Below are 6,225 nucleotides of genomic sequence, written 5' to 3' on the forward strand. Positions count from 1 at the left end.
TATGTCGAACTCTACCTCCTCCACATCTGGTAGGAATGCCAGGGGACAGTTGGAGAATAACTCACCGACCTCTTCTGAACACTCTGTTCATATTCCTATAGGTATTCCAATCCTTTCCTCCCAACTCCTCTCTGAAAAACAGCCCAAAGCCTCTTCTTCCCGACCTGCGGGTACTTAGGGTAAGGGAAGGATAAAGTTGCAGGGCCCTTGTGGTTCTCAACAGTAACTTCCACCCTTCGTGCCGGGGTGTAATGACCCGAATTCTATTTTGAATGAAGTATTAATTAAGACATAATTAATGAGTTGTTAATTAAGTATTATTAAGGAATTGATAATTCGGGATTAATCTGTTGGTATCCACCGAATTTTAAATGGATAACCCGTCCTACTTCGGATTACATTATCTCGAGAAATCCAACTAGACCAATGAGATTCTGACACGTGGCAGATAAGATTGGTTCGGATTTTCTGGAATAGTGCGGATGCAACCTATAAATGGAAGCCGATTCTTTTGTTTTCTTCGCCGCATTCTTCAGAGAGAGCTCTAGTTGTACCTTAGGTTTTCTAGCCAGTTTCTAGGGCACTTTGGTGTCAGGAAGTTTCGGAGCTAGTGTCGACTCGAGGAGGGTCGGTGAACTGAGATCGAGACATCATCAGCGGGCTGACGACGGACGCAGGTATAATCCTAAATCCTTAGATAGTGATTTAAGGATCATTAGGGAGATCTTTGTAGCATGTTTGATTTGGTTTTTTAGTGATTTCTTTATGTTGGTATTGTCTAGGTTCAGAGCTTTCTGTCAGATTGTTTTAGTGAGGTACGTGACGTACTGACTGAGATATCCAAGCGTAGTATACACACTTATATACTGCATATTTATCTGTTGCATGATACATGTTTTACTGCTTTGGCATATTATGCATGACATATCATGTTGAGCCTGATATCTTTTGAGATATACCTCGTTTGTTGGGGCCGCTCAGCCCTATTCTGTATTGTGGACGATGGGGCATCGAGAGCTACAGTGTCCGACGGGACCCGCGGGCTCTGATGACCTGGACATTGCAGGTCCACGTCTTGATGATGAGTGTGGGAGCCAAAACATGCCTAGGGCAGATCAGATACTACACACTCAGGCGCCTCTAGATTGAGCATGAGATTCTTGACTTGATCCTTGATATCCGAGCATATTACATTTTGCATGCATCATATCAGTTTGTATACTCGTACATTCTCGTATTGGGCGATTGTCGCTCACGTCCTTGTTTTCATCTTGGGCACCCCATTCCACGGGGCAGGTCTTAGGTTGGACGGTTCGGACGACCAGGGCAGTGGCTAGAGCAGTTGGGTTTTCGTGGTGATCCAGTGGAGGTTTTCTGTGGTTTATCGTTTTCTCGTTCAGAATTATGTTATGGTTGTAATAATGTTTAAGACTGATGTTATTGTTCTGTTTTCGTTTGGATTGTAAGATGATTAAGTATTTGGTTTCCGCTGTTTAACTGTTGGTATTAAGTTTAATGTTGCATGTTTATTATTCTGTTTAGTAGTGGCTCGGGTAAGGGCGCTACATTTGGTGATATCAGAGCATGCAAAGATTTTTGGGACATTATTAGTTCTGTTTTGAGGATTTAGAAGTTGATTTTAGTTTCCTTTCAGATGTCAGGAGATGGAAGCAGTCACGGTAGTGTGGGACATGGCCGTTATGGCGATGATGAGGCTGGCCGAGAACATCGTCGTAGAGATCGTGACGGAAGGCGTCACCGAGATCATGATGAAACGAGACGTAGGAACCTTGTCAACATTATGGATTTCATGAATATTGGACCTCCACCGTTGACCGGAGATGAGAATGCTGATGTTGCTGAAGCTTGAGTTGATATCATGGAGCAATGTTTTCGAGTGCTGCACTATGACGAGGATGAGAAGATGGAGGTAGCTGATTTCATGATCCAAGGAAAAGCTCGAAAATGGTTGAAACCTGTTTCTGCCATTCTAGTTCAGCAGCATGGGCGGATTCGTTGGGAACATTTCCGTCAGGCCTTCATTAATCATCACTTTCCGCCAGCTCTTCGCCAGGCGAAGGAGATGGAACTGTTGACCATTAAGCAAGGAGATTCGAACATTGAGGATTATCAGAAGCGTTTTACAGATCTGTTTCTGTACGCTCCTCACATCAGTGAGAATTCTGTAGCAAAATATTCTCACTTTTTGAATGGTTTGAACCAGGAGATTTTTGATCGGGTTTCTGTCTGTGATGATCCTACTTCGTACGAAGGATTAGTGAATCGTTGTTGTCAAGCCGAGATCAGTATTGCTAGGAGGAAGGCTATGCAAGCTAGCAAAAGTTCTAGTTCGTTGGGACCAAGGGGTCAGTCTTTCAAGAAGTCTGCATCTTCTTCTTCTTCCGGTTCTGGAGGAGTACACAGCTTTGGTAGGAAAAAGATGCAATGTGGCCACTGCGGAGGCAATCACCCGACGGAGAATTGTCGAAGAGCAACAGGTGCATGTTTCAATTGTTGTGGTTTTGGTCACATGAAGAGGGATTGCCCTAATTTGGAGAATCAGAGTGGAGGCGGAGGTTCTATGACAGGGTTTTATAGTGGAAAACAGTCTGAGGCCACTGTTCAACAGAAAGGTTTTCCTGTTCAAGGTTCTCGTCGTGGAGGAATGTCACAAGGATCTCAGCAACGCCCACGAGTTCAGGGGAAAGTGTTTGCCTTAAACCAAGAGCAAGCTGAGGAGCATAACGAGAGAGTCATTGCAGGTAATTTTCTTTTATGTGGTATTCCTGCATATGTATTGATTGACATTGGGGCATCGCATTCATTCATAGCATCAACGTTTGTTAAGAAGCATAAACTACCCTATGTGTCATTAGATGTTTTGTTTTCGGTGTCTACACCGATGGGACAAGAGGTTTTAGCTAAGCGACTTGTAGTAGACTATTTGCTAGAGTTTGAGGGAAATTAATTGTCTGCCAATTTGATGATATTGGCTATGGAAGATTTCGATTGTATTATGGGAATCGACCTATTGACTAAGTATAGAGCGACGGTGGATTGTTATCAACGTCTCGTTAAGTTTTGTCCAGAAGGAGACGAGAATTGGTTCTTCTTTGGTGAGGGAGCTCGACCTCCAATGCCAGTAGTGTCTGCTGTAAAGGCACAACGAGCTTTAGCAAAAGGAGGAGAAGGATACCTCATTTATGCTGTTGACGTATCAAAGGATGTAATCGACGTGAAGAACATTCCAGTTGTCGATGAATTTCCTGATGTTTTTCCCGATGAAATTCCTGGATTTCCTCCAGAGAGGGAAGTGGAAGCGGAGATAGAGTTGGTACTAGGAATCGCACCTATCTCCAGAGCGCCTTATAGACTGACACCAACAGAGATGAAAGACTTGAAACAACAGTTACAAGATCTTCTTGACAAAGGGTACATTAGACCCAGTGTGTCTCCCTGAGGAGCACCAGTGTTGTTCATTAAAAAGAAGGATGGGTCTATGCGGCTTTGCATAGATTATCGGCAGTTTAACCGAGTAACATTCAAGAATAAATATCCGTTACCACAGATTGATGATTTTTTTTATCAACTGCAAGGGACTTCAGTGTACTCGAAGATCGATTTACGGTCTGGATATCATCAACTTCGAGTTCATCAACGTGATATCCCTAAGACTGCATTTCGAACAAGGTATGGGCATTACGAGTTTCTAGTGATGCCGTTTGGTTTGACGAATGCTCCAGCAGTATTTATGGATTTGATGAACCGAGTATTCCATGGAGTATCTTGACAAGTTTGTCATTGTCTTTATTGATGACATACTGGTATACTCTCGGTAGCCTTGAAGAGCATGCACAACATTTAAGCATTGTGTTGCTAACCTTAAGGAATCACCAACTGTATGCTAAGTTGAACAAGTGCGAGTTTTGGCTCGACAAAGTTGTCTTCTTGGGAGACGTATATCCAAAGATGGGATATCAGTGGATCCTAGCAAGATCGAAGCAGTGTTGAGTTTGGCACGACCGGAATCAGCTCAAGAGTTCTAGGTTTGGCAGGTTATTACCGGAGATTCATTTCAGGATTTTCTCAGATTGCCAAACCATTGACTCAACTGACCTGTAAGAATGTGCAGTTCGAATGGACTCATGATTGTGAAAATAGTTTCAATGATCTGCGTCAACGTTTGACAACTGCACCATTTTTAGCTCTGCCATCTGGATCAGGAGGGTACATTGTGTACACTGACGCATCACTTCAAGGACTTGGGTGCGTTTTAACCCAGAATGGTCATGTGATTGCATATGCATCCAGACAGTTGAAGAAGCATGAAGAGAATTATCCAGTTCATGATCTGGAATTGGCAGCGATTGTGTTTGCTTTAAAGATTTGGCGACATTATCTCTATGGAGAGAGATTTGAGATCTTTACAGATCACAAGAGTTTGAAGTATATCTTCACTGCAAGCAGAGTTGAATATGCGCCAAAGAAGATGGATGGATTTGTTACAGGATTATGATTGCGAAATCAAGTATCATCCAGGATCAGCGAATCTTACAGCTGATGCTCTTAGTCGCAAGGTGAGATTATCTGCACTTCAGACAAGTTTCATATCAAGTGTAATCCAAGATTGTTGTTCTCTGGGATTTCACTTCCGTCATAAGAAAGGAATGGAACACATTTGAGTAACGAGCATTTTATCTGAACCGATGTTGTATGCCAAAATCAGAGAAGCTCAGTTTTCTGATCCGAAGGTGGAAAAGTTAGCAAGGTTAGCTAACGGAGACAACACATCTGGCTTTGCGTTCCAAACAGATGGAACCTTGTGTTTGTCAGGAAGAATTGTAGTTCCAGAAGATTCTAAATTGAGAGACGAGATTTTATCTCAAGCTCATTGGAGTAAGTTGAGTATCCACCATGGAAGCATGAAAATGTATAAGGATTTGAAGACCAAGTTTTGGTGGAAAGGTATGAAGAGAAGTGTTTACCAGTTTGTAGCCAAGTGTTTGGTTTGTCAGCAAGTGAAAGCTGAACATCGACGACCAGGAGGATTACTTCAGAATCTTCCTATTCCTAAGTGGAAGTGGGAGCATGTAACGATAGATTTTGTCACCCACTTGCCGTTGTCTTCTAAGAATTGTGATGCCATTTGGGTTGTTGTGGACCGACTGACTAAGTCAGAACATTTCATTCCGTATAGTCGGGAATATAGTTTCGATCGCATGGCAAGACTATACATCCAAGAGATTCTTAAATATCATGGTGTGCCAACAAGTATAGTCAGTGATAGAGATCCACGCTTTACCTCAAGGTTCTGGGGAAGTTTTCAAAAAGCGTTGGGAACGACATTGAGTCTGAGTACTGCCTATCATCCAGAGACCGATGGTCAGTCTGAGAGGACCATTCAGACGCTTGAGGACATGTTGCGTGCTTGTGCTTTGGATTTTGGACCAGCATGGCATGATCATCTGCCGCTTGTGGAGTTTGCATATAACAATAGCTACCACAGTAGCATTGGTATGGCTCCGTTCGAAGCATTGTATGGTAGACGTTGTCGTACTCCTTTGTTTTGGGACGAAGTAGGAAGAAGACAAGTGCAAGGACCTGAATTAGTGCAACAAGCGATTGACGTAGTGGAATTGATCAAGAAGAGAATTAAAACTGCATAAGATCGTCAATCGAGTTACGCGAATACCAAGCGTAGACCTCTACAGTTTCAGTCAGGGGAAAAAGTTTTCCTTAAAGTTTCACCGTTCCGCAGGGTGATGAGATTTGGACTCAAGGGAAAATTAGCCCCAAGATTCATCGGACCTTTTGAGATCTTGGAATGTGTTGGGAATTTGGCGTATCGATTGGCTTTACCGCCGTATCTGTCCAGCATTCATAATGTCTTTCATGTATCGTTGCTACGACGATATGTAGCAGATGAGTCGCACGTTCTTAGTCCGACAGACGTTCAACTTGAAGAAGACTTGACTTATGTTGAGCAACCGCTTTTAATCCTGAGTAGGAAAGAGAAAAAGCTCAGAAACAAGACCATTCCACTTGTTCTAGTGCAATGGCAACACCGAGGTACTGCAGAAGCGACTTGGGAGTTAGAGAGTCGTATGCGCTCAGAGTATCCTCATTTGTTTTGAGTTGTATTTTATTCAGTTGTATTGTACTTCAGTTTTGATTTCGAGGACGAAATCTTTGTAAGGAGGGGAGGATATAATGACCCGAATTCCT

The sequence above is a fragment of the Primulina eburnea genome, chromosome 2, assembly GCF_022965805.1.
Source record: "Primulina eburnea isolate SZY01 chromosome 2, ASM2296580v1, whole genome shotgun sequence".
Classification (NCBI taxonomy): domain Eukaryota; kingdom Viridiplantae; phylum Streptophyta; class Magnoliopsida; order Lamiales; family Gesneriaceae; genus Primulina; species Primulina eburnea.